General features: G+C 43.4%; 1 protein-coding gene and 1 long non-coding RNA gene across 5 annotated transcripts in view; one reads left to right on the top strand and one right to left on the bottom strand.

Moving 5' to 3' along the window:
• Positions 1-2,597: 2,597 nt before the first annotated feature.
• On the bottom strand, positions 2,598-6,718 carry LOC134737819 (uncharacterized). 2 transcript variants are annotated; one of them, XR_010123141.1, is made up of 4 exons: positions 5,878-6,718; positions 5,463-5,538; positions 4,709-4,876; positions 2,598-3,203 (listed from the first exon to the last, which is right to left on the bottom strand). It is a non-coding gene; the product is annotated as an uncharacterized LOC134737819 (long non-coding RNA). The 2 variants fall into 2 exon arrangements; XR_010123140.1 differs by lacking the exon at positions 2,598-3,203 and having other exon boundaries at positions 4,372-4,876.
• The window catches only part of LPIN1 (lipin 1), a 105,044-nt gene continuing 92,680 nt past the window's right edge, over positions 6,677-19,040 (top strand). The window contains exon 1 of one of the 3 annotated variants that reach the window (XM_054475699.1): positions 6,677-7,028. The gene's annotated coding sequence lies outside the window, so the exon portion shown is untranslated. The remainder of the gene's footprint in view (positions 7,029-19,040) is intronic. The other 2 variants (XM_054475706.1, XM_054475700.1) reach the window with 2 other exon arrangements.

Here is a 19,040-nt window from a genome sequence, read left to right as displayed (position 1 = left end):
ATACGGCTTTTAGAATTTTTAAAAAATTTATTTAGCAAATCTTATATACCACAAATCAGGTGACAGGTTTTTTTTTTTTTTTTTCTAAGAGCATTAGAAATAATAACTCATTTATTCCTGACAACGGCCTTCTAGGTTGGTCCCATTATGATTTCTGTTTGAGAGCTGACAAACCAAGCACAGAGAGGCTGAGTCATTTGCTCAAGGTCACACAGCTAGAAAGTGGCAGGGTTAGAATTGAAATCCACAGAGGTCCAGAGACCTTGTTCTTAAGCACCATTCTACCTCTACAAGAAGTTGCTCTCTTTCAGTAGTTTCTAGTTCTTTTCATTGTTTCCTTGCTTTTAGTGACTTTATCACACTCTCTAGTTTCCCTAGACCGTCAGCTCCCTGTGTAGGTAACCCTGTTTTCCCAGGACCTCTCTCTAGGAGATCTCTCTCTTCCCGCTTGCTCCTAAGTCCTCCCACAGAGCCGTCCTCTTGGGAGGTCCTCACTGGAGCCACTGTGACCGCATTGCTATTTTCTTTCTTAGTTTCCTGTTTTACAATAAGCAAAAGCTGGAGCACATTTCCAGGTAACCTCCCAGGAAAAGGGGGTCAAGATATGTATATATATTTGAGATGGAGTCTTGCTCTGTCACCCAGGCTGGAGTGCAGTGGAGCGATCTCAGCTCACTGCAAACTTCGTCTCCTGAGTTCAAGTGATTCACCTGCCTTAGACTCCTGAGTAGCTGGGATTACAGGCGCCCATTACCTCACCCAGCTAATTTTTTTTGTATTTTTGGTAGAGACAGGGTTTTACCATGTTGGTCAGGCTGGTCTCGAACTCCTGATCTCAAGTGATCTGCCTGCCTCTGCCTCCCAAAGTACTGGGATTACAGGTGTGTGGAGATATACTTTGAATCCTTGCGTGTCTTAATCTCTAATGTGGCTTCACATTTGGGTTGTGTTGAATTTAGAATTTGAGGTTGATGTTCAGTTCTCACAGAATTTTGTACACATTGTTCCATTACCTTCTAGCAGCAAATGTTCCTTCTGTGCCTGTCTGGCTTTGATTTCTTTGTAGGTGAGCTTTTATCTTATTTTTTCCTACTGGAAGCTTTTAGGATCTTCTGCTAACTTTTTGTGTTCTGAAACTTCACACTGATGTGCCTTGAGGTAGCCGTTTTTCATTCATCTGCTCAGAACTTAGTCTCTTGGCGGACAATTCCCTTTTCCTCTAATAGATATCAGCTGATGAGCTATTCCGAGAGATAAAAGGAAAATGGAAAAACGAGCAAAGGGTGGTGACTAAGGATGCAAGGAGTGGTTCTCTATCTCTTTTATCTTCTATTGTCCGACTTTTTTGGTCTGTGATTTGGCAGATTTTGTGAATTTCACTTTCTATTGTTATTATTTTCACAATCCAAATTGTTTACTTTTCAAACTTCTTTTTTTGTTCTCTAATTATTTCTTCTTTACAGCATTATTCTGTTTTTGTTTTATGAATCAAATAGCATCCCAAATCTGAGCTTCTGATCTGGGGATTTTTTTTTTCCTAGCAATTTCTCTCTATTACCTTCATCATTTTTATTTATTCTGGAATTGTTTCCCCTGTTTGTTATTTTTCCTCTTTCACATTGCAGGGTTTCCTCAAATGCCTGGCACTTTGTGGTTGTTTTTATTTAGCATGGACAGGATAAAAAGCTTGCCTGGAAGATCCAGCTGGTAGAGTTCACTCTGGAATAAAAAGTCCAGGAGCTGGCTATTATCTGGGGCTCCTGAGGCCAGTGCCTGCTTGAGTTCTGTGGGCAGATGGGCCCCTCCCTCACTGCAGCCCCCTTTGCAGGAAATCCAGGGTATAGCTTGCTCTATGTTATTTTAGTCAGACTTTCCCTTTGCTTTCACTTTCCAAATTTGATGAACTATCTTCTCCATTGAAGATGCCCCTCCTGTTCTCTACATTGCTGTGAGTTTTAAATTCCGAAGTTTCCTTGAAATTTAATGAGCTATCTGGAGTAAATGGAAAATAAATGCATGTTTGTCTCTTGCTCCGTCTGGCATCTGTCCTGGGGTTTTCTTCCTTGCCTAGCATTGTTAATGGAGCTCTTACGCAGGTGCCCCTTAACAGTCACTGAGCTCTTATCTAGAAATGCACTGTGGTGGCCCTTATAGCCAATTGCTTCTTTTATTTTTTAAAGCATGAATCATTGTGGCATGGATTAGCGACAGGCACTAGCACAATCAGATACAACAATAATGCATTTAATTGGAATTGTATACAGAATGGTCATTTTTTGTTCAGTGAATTCTGAGTTGTGAATAGAAACGTTGTATTAATGGTTCATTTTGGTGTATATTTCCAATCCTCCCTTTTATCATTCCCTTCTCCCACCCCAGTGGGCAGCTTGCTCTGACTTGCTTGTCTCCTTTCTCTTGCTGGAGACATTATATATTTACTAGATCTTGTGTTCCTAGACCACAGAAGTCTCTCTTAATTGTTTACCCCTACTGTGCTTTGCATCCTAAAATGGCCCACAATAAAGGCAGTGATACCTTTAACACCAGTGTATGCCTAGTTCATTTATTTTTATGATGATGAGTATATTTTAATTATAGTTTATTATTTTTATTATGATGACTATCTTTTTGCAACCAGACATGACCCATGATACGGTATTTAAGCATTCATTTAAAAATTTTTGTTGAGCACCTATTAAGGGCCAGGCACTGCACTAGATACTTAAGCAGAAAAGGTCTCTTCCCTCCTATAGCATCTGTCTGCTGGGAAGTAATTCTACAATAATTGTATGCACAAATGGAATGCTTTAATATGTAACTACTTTGAATAAAAGATATGTGGAACAGCCAGGGTGTCTAACAGGGAGAACTGACATAGCCAGGGAGGTTGGTGATGCTCGAACTAAGGTTGAAGAATGAGTGGCTGTTGACCAGGTGAAGAATGGGGAAGATCCATGTTGAGGCTGAGCTTGCACAAAGCCCCTGTGGTAGAAGGGAACAGAGCAAGCGTGAAGAAATGGAAGCAATGCAGTGCGGCTTAAGCTTAGACCTGGGGAGAAACGGTGGAGCCAGGTCAGCGGTGGCTGCTGACATGTGGTCAGATGTTGGATGCTGGAGCTGGGGCAGTGTGCGTGTCTGGCAGAGTGATGTGTGTCATTCTGAAGCTCTCTAGCTGATCCAGCTGTCTCCTGAGGATGCTGCAGCTGAGTTGAGCAAAGACCAAGCAGATGTACGGTGTCAGGTTAGGCATACGAAGCATGGTGTGAGAGAAGAGAATTCAGACTGAGTAATGTTAGGACAGGGCGAGTCCTTGTCTGCCCACGCCCTGCTCTCTGACTGCCTCCCTCTCTTCCATTTGAGATTCCAGAAACTCCCAACTGATTCCTTATCTAGACTGTGTTGTACTCTGCTTAGAACTTCCTCCAATTAGATTAGCTGTGCCTGAATCTTCACTTACACGTCCCCAGGGGAGGGAGAGGAGAAAGTATTGAGTGGAATGTTACCTATTTTAAAATCAGGTGAATTCACATTAATTCCTTCTTCTGAAATGATATCAATATCCCTTGAGATGATCAGAGATGCCCTGGGGTATCTCGGAACTGAGATTGACAGTTACTGTACTGCATGCGTGTGTGTGTGTGTGTGTGTGTGTGTGTGTGTGTGTGTGTGTGTGTCAGGGGTGAGGATGCAAGATGATCTGTGCCTGTGAAGTCACATCATAGAGATGTTAATTATAGGTCATGGCTAAAAGGTGTCCTGGTGGTCCTCTATTTCCCATTGTGTCACTTTCTAGTGTGAGGACCGAGGTCCCCAGGTGACTTGTGCAGGGTCTCATAGTAAGGGACAGAGAACTAACCAGAACCCAGGTCCCCAGTTCCCCACACCCTGTCCAGCACAGCCCAGACTCCAGAAAGACCTGTGGGATTTTTTTTTAACTGGGTCTATATCCTCACTGTTCTAGGAGGAAAAAACGTTGAGTTTGGTTGAGGCCCAAGGCAAATTTAATGTGGAGATTGGGGACAGACACTTTTCCTCTGGTGACTTGGGTCGTCTCATGGACAGAGCCTGATGTCTGGCCCATGGGCAAATCTAAAACTCAGAACCTTCAGACAGAGTCCTCCTGTCCCTTCTCTTCTCATGGGACAGAAGCCCTGGTCATGTAGAAGGGTGACACAAACCTCCAAATGTGGAGAGTGTTCTCTAAGCAGGGTGGGGAGGGGAGAGGAGAGGAGCTAATGCCAGCTCAGCACAGAGAAGTTCAGTGGCAGCTCTCAGAAGCCAGACTTGCCCATCTCTGCACAACCATCATTCATCTGTGGTTGCTCAGGGTGGGAGACAGGAAGCTTAACACAGAATTATCCAATTGGTTTTGCAAGAGATACAGTAGTTTATTTTGGAAGGCAGAGAAAAAGAAGGAGGGAGCTATTTCATTGACTTACGGCTGGATGGAGCATTGAAGGAATCTAGCTCCATTTGCTAAGTCATGTTCAAGGCCCCTCCACAGCCCCTTTCCAATTGAGGGTGCAGCTGGGGGCTTCCAGATCACCTCTACGCAGGCCTGACTTACTCGTAGGTCCTTTTCATGGTGATCCCAAATCCACCCAGCTCCATCCTTCCTAGCCTTTGAGATTACAGACAAATGTAATTCTTTCCATGAATGCCAGCCCTTAGACACTAGGCCTCCACATCTCCATCTCCCATTCCTCACACTGGGTTTCCTTTTGTAGATTGAGCAGCTTCAGATATCATACTTAGACCATGGTTTGGTCACCCCTTTTGTCCTGGGTCATTCTCTTCCAAACAGGAGATCCGTCATCGTCACGGCTCTGCAGTGTAATGGCCAGTAGGGACTGCAGTTTGTTAAGGGTGGTATGACCTGCAGAGAAGCCCAGGGGAAATGAATTCCTTTGTTTCAGGCTAATAGGTGTGTATTTGTGCAGCCGAAGATCACGGGGTTGGGAAAATGCAAAGCTCCATGATCTTACTCTACTAAGGCTGACGGGAGTGTTACATAAGCCAGAATCTTGTAGCCCATTGAACATGCAGGCTTCAGTAACACCCCTTTCAGTCTCAGTAGAATACTGTACACTTTTGAGGATGAGAATCATGATTTCAGAAGCAAATGAATGTTTTTTAGCTCCCAAATTTTAATAAGGAAGATCTGAAAATACTACAGAAGAGTCTAGCACTTAGAACAAATGATTGGTGAATATTTTAGGAACAATCACACTCTCTTATATAGGACAACTGAATGTGCTAGATTAGCACATGACTTAAAAGGTGCTGTTGCATAATAAAAAGTCAACAAAGCACGTACAAATCCCACGCTGTTACTAGAACCTACTGCCCTGCCTTTGAACATTACAGCGTGCTTTGTAGGACTCTGCAGTGAACACACATCTATCCAAGGTACCATGAACTAGAGACAAAAGAAAAAAAATCTCTTCCCTGTAAGAATTTACCTTCCAAATGTGGCTTTTCCATCCAAGTTCAAAAGTACTGTTCAAACTGGGGAGAGGCAAGGCAGGTTTTGTATGCCTGGAAGATCAAGAGAGTTGGCTTGACTCTGCATTTTCCCAAAGAGTGAGATGACCCATGGTTCATGAACTGATATTTCTAAGTTGCACCTTCTTTCCTGAATGTAGAGATTTGGTACTAGGCATAGTGATTGTGCCTAAGTCTTGCTAATGAGAAGAAAACCCCCTCGAATCCTAAGCATCTATGTAAAGACTGGGAAGGAGGGCCGGGTGCAGTGGCTCATTCCTGTAATCCCAGCACTTTGGGAGGCCGAGACGGGCAGATCAGGAGGTCAGGAGATCGAGATCATCCTGGCTAACACGGTGAAGCCCCATCTCTACTAAAAATACAAAAAATTACCTGGGTGTGGTGGCCAGCGCCTGTTGTCCCAGCTACTCGGCAGGCTGAGGCAGGAGAATCGTGTGAACCCGGGAGACGGAGCTTACAGTGAGCTGAGATCTCGCCACTGCACTCCAGCCTGGGCAACAGAGCGAGACTCCCTCTAAAAAAAAAAGACTGGGAAGGAGGAGCACAGGGATGTTCCTTGCTGTTCCGTGAAAAGTTTGGGCTCCCAGGGTCACACCTGAGCAGACTTCTGATGCTTAAGTGGCAGTTCCGTCATATTTTAAAGGATTCCATTCTGTTGAATAACTTTCCATTTTAGCATGTTAAAAACTTCTAATTTTAGTTGATTGTACAATAATTCAAAAATTGTGTACTGTAATTATTCATCATTTTATCCCTCTGATTTAGGCATTTCAAAGAGCTCATACATAGGGGCTTGATGCCTTTTTTATTTAACAACATTTATTACAAAAATCTCAATATCAAACTTAGTAGATACCATCAATTTCTGTATTCCCTCCCTCAATATTTTTCTCAGTTTGTTGGAGTGCAGCATTCTGAATTAAACATCTCTTCTAGTTAGCTTGCGGTGAATTCAGAAATCAGTGAAGAGAAATTTGATTTCATGAAAGAACCTGCCCCTGCTGTAATCTAAGCCTTCTATTGGCCTCTGGTGTGGACCAGGCTCAAGTCTGAATCCAGGGCTGGTCTCCTGCGTGCCCCCTCCTGAAGCCTTGCTCACTCCTCTTCATCTCTTTCTCTCCTCCTCTGAGCACCACCAAATGCTGATGTCATAGTCCCCGTGGGGGGCATCAGAATCCTGCCGCCCAACAATGGCCTTTCCCAGGAGAGCCCATGCGTGGGGCACGGATGAGAGCAAGCTGCAGAGGGAGAGAGGATGGGAGGCGAGGAGGCGGCCTGAGGGAAGGAACAGGAGGGAAGAGAGATGAAGGGCAAAACCGGGGCCAGCCATGCCTGTCCTAACAGCAGCCACCCAGCGGTGGCCCAGCCTGCTGACAACTAGAAAATCAGAAGAAAAAGGAGAATCCACCAGGAGACCCAGGTTCCCATGAGCAGGGGCCTTTATCTGAAGTTAATGGAAGCTAAGCCAGGTCCTGACAATGTACCTTCTGATGGGGAGATGAGACTTTCCTCTGACAGCTAAGGTAAAGGGCAGGCAGGGAGGGTGGGGAATCACGATGCTTCCAGAACTTCCTGGTGACACAGGTCAATGTGTCCCCCATCGGGCTTCTCAGGCCCTGGCTTGCTGAAGGGGGCAGTGACTGGAATTTGGGGAGACTGGAGCTGTGCAACAAGATGGGGAGTTTTGATTCTGTTTGCTGGTTCGCTCTGGGCTTTTAGACAGGTCTCGCCAGCTTTTCAGTGTAACTGGATGCTTTCTCAAGGAATTCTTGTAAGAATGATAAACTATGGTCCACATTTATAAAATGCTAATGTAGACAATAATTTTTTTCCCCAATATTTTATTAACATGGGGAATGCGTGGCCGGGCGCGGTGGCTCACACCTGTAATCCCAGCACTTAGGGAGGCCGAGACGGGCAGATCACAAGGTCAGGAGACCGAGACCATCTTGGCTAACACAGTGAAATCCCGTCTCTACTAAAAATACAAACAATTAGCTGGGCGTGTTGGCGGGCGCGTGTAGTCCCTGCTACTCGGGAGGCTGAGGCAGGAGAATGGCGTGAACCCAGGAGGCAGAGCCTGCACTGAGCTGACATTGTGCCACTGCACTCCAGCCTGGGGGACAGAGCGAGACTCCGTCTCAAAAACAAAAACAAACAAACAAACAAACATGGGGAATGCTAAGGAATTGCCATTAGATGCATGGGCCAGCCTGTGATGTTGAGAGTATTTTCAGGGACAGGGAACTCTTCAAGTTGGATCCTGACAGGAATCCTCAGAGCCTAATTCCTTCTAGAGGGATGAGAACGATAGGTACAGGAACTTCAATTCCCAAACCAGGACCCAGAGAGAGCCCACAGCATGGTTGGAAGTAGGCGACATCTGTCTCTGGGTCCCCTCACCCTTTCTTGACTTGATCCTCTTTCCCTCTCCATGGGAAAGAGGGGTCCCTAGAATTTTATGTAACCCTGGGAACCATTAATCATGCAAAAACAATCAGCAAAAACACATCATGGAAGCGCAATTCCATTGGGATTTTAAAGTAGTAGATTTTTTTGTTTGTTCTGTTTTGTTTCTGAGTTGGGAAAAGGTGGCTGCCAGAGACTTTTCGAAACAGCCAGCCAGTGTGACACTCCAGGGCTCCTGGCAGGGAAACACGTGGGCACAATCCCGGAATCACTTTTCTCTCCCTGGATTTCTTGCCCTTCTTTTATGGATGAATGTGGAAACAAATGAAGATTCAGCTTTCCTAAATCCAAGAAGGACATTTAAGAGATAAAACTACAAGGACTGTCATCTCACAGGGCGGGATCAGGACTTAACGCATGGCAGAGAGGCTGCTGTGGCCCCACCTTGAGCCTGTGTGGTGACTGGCGGCGTTACTGCTGGAGTGATCCATTCTCATAGACTCAAGATGATGGAAATGCACTGTCCCTTCATCAGTTCTCTATGGCCATCAATTCATGGTCATAGCTTGACCTGATCACCAACCATCTGGACCATCATAGAAGCCCTTTCTACCTCCGCTGCTGCCCGGCATATGAAATGTCCGCCATAGCCAGATTCATTTAATAAAACAGAGGTTTCATAATGTTTTACTTCCTGCTTAGAAGCTTTTAATGGCTCTCCCGGACCTTCAGAACAAAACGCTAACCCCTTAGGCTGCCATCTGAGGCCATGACGGACCGGTCTCCGTCTGTCTTCCCATATTAACAGCTCAACAAACCCATGGGGCTGTTTGATAACCTGCAAGTGAATCCTAAACACGTTTTGAAGTTTCCCATTACCTAAGGTTTGCTAAACATGTTGCTCCACTGTTACTCCCAGCCACGCTCTCCCCTGCCGCCATCTCTTCTCTGCTCATCTCTCCTGGTTGTCGTCCAAAGCTCCTCCAGGTCTGGATCAGATCCCATCTGTTTAAGAGCAGCCTCAGCCTCTCTTCCCACCCCAGCACCCTCTCAGCCCTCCTCCCCCTCCCAAACTCATCGTGCCTCTGGGACTTTAGCAATCATGTGATAGTAGGCATATATAGCAATGTTGAGCCAGTTATTATTTTTTTAAAATAAGCCATAGAATTGATTCAAATGTTGCCAGTTTTTCTACTAGTGTAGGTTTTCTGGTCCAAGGTCTGATCCACAATCCTCAATGTAGTGAGTTGTCATGCCTCTGCAGTCTCCTCCAAGCTGTGACAGTTCCCTGTTCTCTCCTAGTCTTTCATGATCTTGACACTTTTGAAGAGTGCTCGTTGGTTACCTTGTTAGAGGGTCCCTCAGTTCAGGTTTGTATAATGTTTTCACGATTATGCATTATTGGGATGAAGCCCACAAAGGCACGTGCCCTTTTCAGTGCCTGTTGGGCACATGGTGCGGACATGCCGTGCTGGAGGTGTCAACCCTGAACACTTGGTTAAAGGAGTGTCTCCTAGGTTTTCCACTGTAATTTCCCTTTTAATCACAAGAAATATTTGAGACTATGTTAATATCCCCTCTTTTCTTTACCTTCGTCCATTTGCCTTAGCTTCCCTTAGTGGATCCTGCTGCAGTAGTGATTAATGGGGCATTCTAATGGTGATTTTCTGTTTCCCTCTTTCTTTCTATATGCACTAACTGGAATTCTTCTTTAAGGAAAGTAGCGTCTTCACCATTCATTGTTTTATTCAGTTATTATTTATATCAGTATGGATTTATATATCTTAAAACTTATTTCGGTTCTAATCTAATCTCCTGTGTTCCTTCAACATGTTTGCTCGCTTGTTTCTTTTCTTTTCTTTTTGGCACCTCCTTACCATAAGATCCTCCAGGCTCATGTGTTTTTGTCTGCTTTTGGCCCTGGAATCAGTTTTTGTCTGCTCTGGCCCTGGAATCAGTCAGTTCTCCAGTGATTCTTTTTATTGGAAAACCAAGACGTGGGGTACTTGTGTGCTCACTGCTAGTGGGGTGTCACTGCTTCTAGTCCCTCTCAGTGGAAAAGAGAAAATATATTTATTATAGGAACCATGAATACACACATGCACCTCTACTTTATCCATCCATCCATCTAATCTATCATCTTGCTATATTTTAAAATCCACGAGTTTATATCTGACTCCAATTCAGACCACAAGGTACATTTACCTTCGCACTTTCCTTATTTGCAACTTCTTTCTCCAACAATGAGAAACTCTGCCCCATTATCTGAAATTGATTTGCTAATTTTTTCAATCCTAGTACCCAAATAAAGTACAGTTAGCCCTCCATATCCACCAGTTCCACATCCATGGATTCAACCAACTGCAGGTCGATAAATACAGCATTCGTGAGATGTAGAACCTGCAGATACGGAGGGCCGATTTTTTGTATCCAGGGATTTTGTGGGTTTGCTGTACAGTTTTTTTGTCTTCTGCCTTATGGCACCCAGCTGAAACACTTTTTTCCAGAGTCACTTAGGCCAGCTCCTTTCTACTCTGCTCTCCTTGGTGTAGTTATGAGATTCATGTGTGATACCGAGAGATTCACTTGTCAGTCTGCATGCCATCTTTACTACCACATCCCATTTGGTTTTTAACATTTATATAACAGTAATATTCTTTGTAGTATAGAGTTCTGTGAGTTTGGACCAATGCATAGAGTCATGTATCCACATCACAGTTTCGTGCTAATATTTAAGGTAGGTTTCCTGTAGACATTATACAGCTGGGTCTTGCTTTTTTTTCCAATCTGACAATCTCTGTCTTTTAACTGGTATATTCATTGTGATTTTTGACATAGCTGGATTTAAATCCTCTATCTTACTACTTGTTTTATTAAAAAAAATTTTTAGACAGAGTCTCATTCTGTCATCCAGGCTAGAGTGCACTGGCATGATCTTGACCCACTGTAACCTCCCCCTCCCCAGGTTCCAAGCAAGCCTCCCACCTCAGCCTCCCAAGTAGCTGGGACCACAGATGCGTGCCACCCCACCCGGCTAAGTTTTTGTATTTTTGGTAGAGATGGGGTTTCACCGTGTTGCCCAGGCTTGTCTCAAACTCCTGAGCTCAAGCCATCTGCCTCCCAAAGTGCTGGGATCACAGGTATGAGCCATTGTGCCTGGCCTAGCTGTTTTATATTTGTGCTATCTGTTGTTTGTTTTTTTTCTCTTTTTTTCCCTTCACTTGAGTTAACTAAATACTTTTATGATTCTATTTTATCTCTTGCTCAAATACCTCTAATTCATATCTTTAATTATAATTTATCTTAAAATATGTATAAGTTCCTTGTAGATTCTGGATATTAGACCTTTGTGAGATGGGTAGCTTGCAAAAATTTTCTCCCATTCTGTAGATTGCCCGTTCACTCTGATGCTAGTTTCTTCTGTGCAGAAGCTCTTTAGTTTGATTAGATCCCATTTGTCAATTTTGGCTTTTGTTGCAATTGCTTTTGGTGTTTTAGTCATGAAGTCTTTGCTTATGCTTATGTCCAGATTGAACAATGAGAACACATGAACACAGGGAGGAGAATAGCACACACCAGGGCCTGTCGGGGGTGGGGGCAAGAGGAGGGAGAGCATTAGGACAAATACTTAATGCATGTGGGGCTTAAAACCTAGATGACAGGTTGATAGGTGCAGCAAACCACCATGGCATGTGTATACCTATGTAACAAACCTGCACGTTCTGCACATGTATCCCAGAACTTAAAGTAAAATTTTAAAAAAGTGGAAAAAAGTATAATTTACCTTAAAATAATACTTATAGCACTTTATGTAAAGGGGGAAGACCTTACAATCATATATTCCCAAGTCTTTCCTCCAATCCTGTCTGCTTTTACTTCCACATATGCAATTAACATACAGAGCATTGCTACTGGTTTTGCTTTAGACCTGGGACTGGTAAACAATGACACATGGGCCATATCTGTTCTGCCACTTGTGTTGTAAATCAAGTTTTATTGGAGCAAAGTTATGCCCATTTGGTTATATCTTGTCCACAGCTGCTTTTGCACTATAATTAATGGCAGAGTAGAGTAGGTGCAACAGAGACCATGTGACCTGCAAAGTCTACAATATTTGCAGTCTGGCTCTCTTATGTGGTTTCTGATGAGAAGTCTGTTGTAATTCTTACCTTGTTCCTCTATATAATTTGCCTTTTCTCTGGCTGCCTTCAAGATGTTCTCTTTGCCTTTATTATTTTAATTTCAAATATAAAATTTTATTTTCATTTAAATTCATTTTAATTTTATTTTAATTTCAAATAGAAAATGCCTCTGTGCGTGTGCATGTGTGAGTGTGTGCTGATATTTAACCTACTTGGTTGTTTGGTATTCTCTGGGCTTCTTGGACCTATAGTTTGGTGTCTGTAATTAATTTTAGAAAATTCTAGTCTATTATTTATTTAGGCTATTATTTTAGGCTATTTAATAAGGGTATTAATTATTATTTATTCCAACCTACTCTTTCTCTCTTTCTCTTCTCCTCCTTAGGTTCCATTTCACGTATGTTGATATCGACCCACAGCTCTTAGATGCCCCATTCCTGTTTGGTTTCTTTTTTTGTTCTCACTCCGTTTTCCTCTGTGTTTCAGTTTGGGTAATTTCTGTTACCTACCTCCAGCTTCAGTGATTCTTTCATCCCGGCATTGAGTTTCCTGAGGAGCCCGCTGAGGCTGTTGCTCGCCTTTGTTAGGACAGTTTCGTTTCTGACATTTTGACTTGGTGCTTCCAGTTCTCTCCATGTCTCCTGTGAAGGTTTTCATCCGACCCCATCTACTGCACACCTCATCTCATCTGTTACATTGTATACCTTATACAATTAGAGACATCAACGTACTAAGCATAATTTTTATTTAAAAAGTCCATGTCTGATAGTTCCAGCATCTGTGTCATAGCTGAGACTAGTTAGTATTTCTGTCTCTTGGAAGTGTGTTCTTCTTGCCTTTTCCTTTGCTTTATAATTTTCTCTTGAAAGCTGGACATCTTGTGTAGAACTGTGGAGATGAACATCATTTTTTCTTCCCTCTGGAAACGGTGCTGTTTCTGCTTTTTCTACGGGTAGGCTTTTGCTGTTGGGGGCTTGAGTTACTCTAGGTAGAAGCTGGGCTAGGTTTGAAGTTCATTGTTGCTATTCCTGCTCTCTGTGCAGCACAGCCGTCACTTCCTGCGGAAGTACCTCATATTTTAGGGTGCAGTTTGGTTTGTCAGAGGAATACCGGCTTGACATCAGCTTTGGACCTACCCTCTGCACTACACCTTGGAGAGTGTCTTTCTGCATGTCACTCTCCTGTTCTGCTGCTCTTGTTCTAGTCAGCTTGACGATGTGGGGTGGCGAGGGGCAGAAATTCTCTGCTGTGCTGATTAAGACTCAGTGGTAGGCGGGCACCCTGCCCTTGGTTTTCAGAGGGCTGACTTCCTCAGTGTTTTTGCTCCTGCCGTAGGTTTAATAACAAACACAATTTTTAAAAAATTATCTTACTTTAAATTCCGGGATACACGTGCAGAATGTGCAGGTTTTTTACATAGGTATACATGTGCCGTGGTGGTTTGCTGCACCCATCAACCCATTATCTAGGTTTTAAGCCCCGCATGCGTTAAGTATTCGTCCTAGTGCTCTCCCTCCCCTTGCCCCCAACCCCCTGACTGACCCTGGTGTGTGTTGTTCCCCTCCATGTGTCCATGTGTTCTCATTGTTCAACTCCCACTTATGAGTGAGAACATGCAGTGTTTTGTTTTCTGTTCCTGTGTTAGTTTGCTGAGAATGATGGCTTCCAGCTTCATCCACGTCCCTGCAAAGGACATGAGCTCATTCTTTTTTATGGCTGCATAGTATTCCATGGTGCATATGTGCCACTTTTTCTTTATCCAGTCTATCATTGATGGGCATTTGGGTTGGTTCCAACTCTTTGCTATTGTAAAAAGTGCTGCAGTAAACATACGTGTACATGTGTCTTTATAGTAGAATGATTTATAATCCTTTGGGTATATACCCAGTAATGAGATTGCTGGGTCAAATGGTGTTTCTGGTTGTAGATCCTTGAGGAATCGCTACATTGTCTTCCACAATGGTTGAACTAGTTTACACTCCCACCAACAGTGTAAAAGTGTTCTATTTCTCCACAGCCTCGCCAGCATCTATTGTTGCCTGACTTTTTAATCATCACCTTTCCAAGTGGCCTGATATGGTATCTCATTGTGGTTTTGATTTGCATTTCTCTAGTGACCAGTGATGGTAAGTTTTTTTTTTCATATGTTTGTTGGCTGCATACATGTCTTTTGAGAAGTGTCTGTTCATATCCTTTGCCCACTTTTTGATGGGGTTGTTTGGTTTTTTTCTTGCTTGTAAATTTGTTTAAGTTCCTTGTAGATTCTGGATATTAGACCTTTGTCAGATGGGTAGATTGCAAAAGTTTTCTCCCATTCAGTAGGTTGCCTGTTCACTCTGATGTTAGTTTCTTTTGCTGTGCAGAAGCTCTTTAGTTTAGTTAGATTCCATTTGTCAATTCTGGCTTTTGTTGCAATTGACAAGCACAATTTTTAAGTAATGATGAGTTTATGTAATATCTTGCAATATCTGCAACAACTTTGATGTGGTGTGAACATATCTGTTATTTTGTTGTTGTTGTTGGAGATGGTGGTCGTGTGTATCATTAATACTATTGCCATTTGTTACCTGTATTTATAATGGAAAGAAATACTACATTTCAGTTAGAAGTTAGTGAAATTAAGATGTAATTTTTCCACATCCAAGTTCATGCTTCTGCTTTGTATCTGTGGACCCTTTGGACTTCTGGTTCAGAGCTATCTAGTCTAGATTATAACATCCTTGGAGTCAGGGACTGACCGACAGACCTGGGCTTTATTCCCAGCTGTCTTTGTTTTCTGTGTGACATGTGTTTCCTCATCAGGTTGTAGAAATAATAATAGTACTTACCTAATGAAGTTGCCGTAGGATCAAAATGATTAGATAATGTCTGCAAAGGGTTTGGAAACACCTATTCCAAAGCAGTATTCAATGAATAAATGTAAGCTCCTTTTGTAAATTGCTGTCAGGCCAAAGGACCACCTGATAAATGGCAATGTCATAATAAAATCCTGCTGGTTGGTGTCCAAGATGCATGTGTCTTGTGCCACATTACACTGTGGTGAAATTATGCCTTATTCCCGATACCTAAATAGATACTCCCTAGTTTAAAAAGAACAAAAGAGCTGGTCATTGTTCTTGTGTAGAACTTGAATTTCCTGATGGACTGTTCCAAAGACAATAACCAGAATTACAAGTGTCCATTTCTCTCTCTCTCTCTCTTTCTGTCTCTCTCTCTCTTTCTGTCTCTCTCTCTCTGTGTGTGTGTGTGTGTGTTTGTATGGGGGCCAAACCAAAACTTGTGAGTCCCCTTGGACCAATATTTCCACATATATTCGGAAGGAAAGTCATGGGGGAAAAGACTGGATGGGTGGAATTGCTGGGGTCAATACCTGGCTCTTCTACCTTAACAATTCCATTCCCACTCCCCAGAAATGTTTATTCTCCACTCAGAAAAATGCACCCCATGACCTATTGGTTTAGCAACTACCACACTAATTTGAATATGTGTCCTATGGTTTCTACTCTCTTCCCCCTGCAGCTGATCCAAGTATTCCTTTTGAAACTAGATAGGGTGTTATTTCCAGGCAGGATTATGGGAAATAGATTTTCTATCTTGCTATGTTCCCAGGAATGTTTTAACACCTCATATTCGTTGAAGCCTGGGCAGATGAATCTGGTTTTAGTGTGGCAATATGAAAGTGTATGGACACAAAGACACACACGCACCCCTAACACTAGTTGGCCTACACAATCATGCATTAGTATTGTCCTATACACACACAATAATTGTCCAGTTGCATGACTCTATACTGTGCTTGCTTGCTTGCTTTCTCTTCCTTCCTTCCTTCTTTCTTTTTTTTTTTTTTTGAGAAGGTCTTGGTTTTGCCCAGGCTGGAGTGCAGTGGCACAATCTCAGCTCACTGCAACACCTACCTCCTGGGTTCAAGCAATTCTCCTGCCTTAGCCTCTCAAGTAGCTGGGATTACAGGTGTGCACAACCATGCCTGGATAATTTTTGTATTTTTAGCAGAGACAGAGTTTGGCCATGTTGCCCAGCTGGTCTTGAACTCCTGGCCTCAAGCAATCTTCCTGCCTCGGCCTCCCAAAATGCTGGGATTACAGGCGTGAGCCACCACACCCAGCTACCGTGCTTTCTTTCCAAGGACTGGAGGCCCACAGCCTTTTGGCACTCTCTGCAGACCAGTGCATTGTGAGCACCCAAGTTCCATTGTATGAAAAGCAACAATGAAAGTAATCCAAGAGATCTCCTTGACACAATCAAACTGAAATTTAGTGAGATTAAATGTCTTGACAAAGTCACACTGCTAGTAAGGGGCAGGGCTGGGACACAAAGCCAACCTTTCTGAAGTCAAATCCTATGTTCTTTCTCCTGTACCACACCTGATGATTCTACACAGGAAAGAGTATTGTGCATTTGGCCATGAATCAAAAGAGACCAGTTTGTATTAAATTAGAGACCTTCATTCACATTGCAGTGTGACATTTCAAAGCTACTGTTAGAGCATGAGGGACTCTAACCAATGACCAACTTTTCTTCTGTCCTCACTCACGCCCTTTGAGAACACATAGGATGAGGGATGGATGATAGTAATAATAACGTGACAGAGAGAAACTCACCCCTTTTTATAGCCAAGCAAATACAACCCATTGCTTACATGTTCTGAAGATAAACCATAACTAGTCCTCAAGTAAGAGCACTTGATGGCACCCTTTATCCTTCTCAGTTCATCTCGAATTCACCTGGTAATCTGCCTTAGCTAATTGCTTTTACCCAAGACCCAAGAGGGAAAAAAAAATCCATCTAGACAGGAGATAGTTTTGCATCTTGGAGCAAGTCTCCTGCCAGATAGGCTCTCTTTTACCTTCTCATGGAAGTCAGGAGATGGGGTGCTGTCTTCTCTGATGTTTACACTTCAAAGAGGTGGCCTCCAGATCTCTTAGGAAACACTCCTGAGTTTTACAGGTGGCCACAGGCTTATTTAGCTTTTCAAAAGATTTACAACATCTCAAAGGGACAGAGAAAGAATTTACAATGACACGTGTCCTACAGTAAATGCTCTTAGAGAAGGGGGAGGAAGGCAGTCTCTTTCCCTTATTGCATGAGAGAGAATGCAAAAAAATTTTTTGATTTGTATTTACCCTTGCATTAGAAAGGAACAGTTGAGCTACAGCTGCACAGCTCTTTTGATGAGACAGAAGGAACAAGGGATGTAGAGACCAGAAGGTTATTCAGAAAGTGTTCCTGGCTGGGCGCAGTGGCTCATGCCTGTAATCCCAGCACTTTGGGAGGCTGAGGCGGGCAGATTACCTGAGGTCAGGAGTTCGAGACCAGCCTGGCCAACATGGTGAAACCCCATCTCTACTAAAAATACAAAAATTAGCTGGGCATGGTGGCACAAGCCTATAATCCCAGCTACTTGGGAGGCTGAGGCAGGAGAATTGCTTGAGCCTGGGAGGCAGAGGTTGCAGTGATCTGAGATTGTGCCACTGCACTCCAGCCTGGTTGACAGAGTACGACTCTGTCTCAAAAAAAAGAAAGTGTTCCCATTGTACCCTCGGAGGAGGATAATGTTCGTCTTACATCTTTGATGTTCCTTTTAGGTGTATGTGGTTTTGTTACGTATTATATTAATGTTATGCTTTAGGTTAAAGGAAAATTCAATTTCGCTTTCCTAAGTACACAGGAACATGTATTTGAATCTAGGAGATCGACAATAACCCTCCTAAGTTTCTTGTCCCTTTCCTGTGATAGTTTAGCTTAGCCAATCAACCCATTAGTCCTTCAACAAGTCTTCTGAGACCTTTCTGTGGGTCTGGCATACACTGGACACTGTGGAATAGGGGAAATGTGAGGCAAATGAAGTCCTCAGAGTATAGTTATTCTCCTCACCAACCCCAGGTTCTAGGTCAGTGATGAAAGGGGTTGTGTTAGGCTCCAGGCAACAGGCATGTGCCAAAGTGAATGGCTATAGGCAAACAGCATTTACAGTCTTCCCATGAAATGATAGGATTTGTTAGAAAATTCAGTCTCTTTCTGCTTTCCTAATTCATTCTTTAGAGCTGATAAATGGTTATATCACTTAGCACTGTAGATTTTATCTTAACTGGGTTCAATAGTCTGTCTGCTGAGGCATTTAGTGGCTGAGCTATGACTCCGGGGGGCTGGCTTAGGTGTCCTAGTACTGTCACAGGTTGCACAGTGTCTTATTTGCAGAAAGCTGATTTTATTTGGAAGTCAGCTTCCCTCACTGAGGCCAGACACTGATCACTCAGCTGACTGACACCTTAGCTTTGGGGTTCCAGTTTCTATGGCTGGTTGGTGAGCTCTGTGTTGGGGCAGCCTGGGGAAGAATTGAGCATTGGGGTGCCTTGAGTCCAGGTTGATTCTGTGGATTTGAAACCACTTTGATGCCCTTTAGGATGCGAGCATCTTTTCAGGTCTCTTTAGAATGCTGTCTTAGGTCAGGCTGCTAGAACACATATCATAGGCTGGGTGGCTTAAAAGACAGAAATTTCTATCTCATGGTTCTGGAGGCTGGACCTCCGCCACCGGGGTGCCAGCAGGGTTGGGTTCTGGTGATGCCCACTTTCCTTGGCTTGCAAACAGCTGCCTTCTCCCACTGTCCTCACATGACACAGAGTGAGCTCTGGTCTCCTCCTCTTCTTATAAGGGCACAAATCCCATCATGGAGGTCTTGCCCTCATGAGCTCATCTAAACTTAATCACCTCCCGAAGGCTCCACCTCATCATACCATCACAGTGGGGACTAGGGCTTCAACAGATGAATTTTGGGGGGCACAAAAATTCAGTCAATAGCAGATGCATTTCTCAGTTGAAGCTAAAAAGCAATTCCAAAAATGTTTTCTTCTTTGGTAGATTTGTCTGGTATACACTGCTATGACCTTGCCAATGATTGAAATATTAGAAATTTAGAAATACCCATTGCAGTCACTGTCCCCAGTCCCCTAAGTGGCCTCATTC

Source organism: Pongo pygmaeus, chromosome 12, assembly GCF_028885625.2.
Source record: "Pongo pygmaeus isolate AG05252 chromosome 12, NHGRI_mPonPyg2-v2.0_pri, whole genome shotgun sequence".
NCBI lineage: Eukaryota > Metazoa > Chordata > Mammalia > Primates > Hominidae > Pongo > Pongo pygmaeus.
The sequence above is the reverse complement of the archived record's forward strand: the minus strand, read 5'-3'. Positions and strand labels throughout refer to the sequence as shown.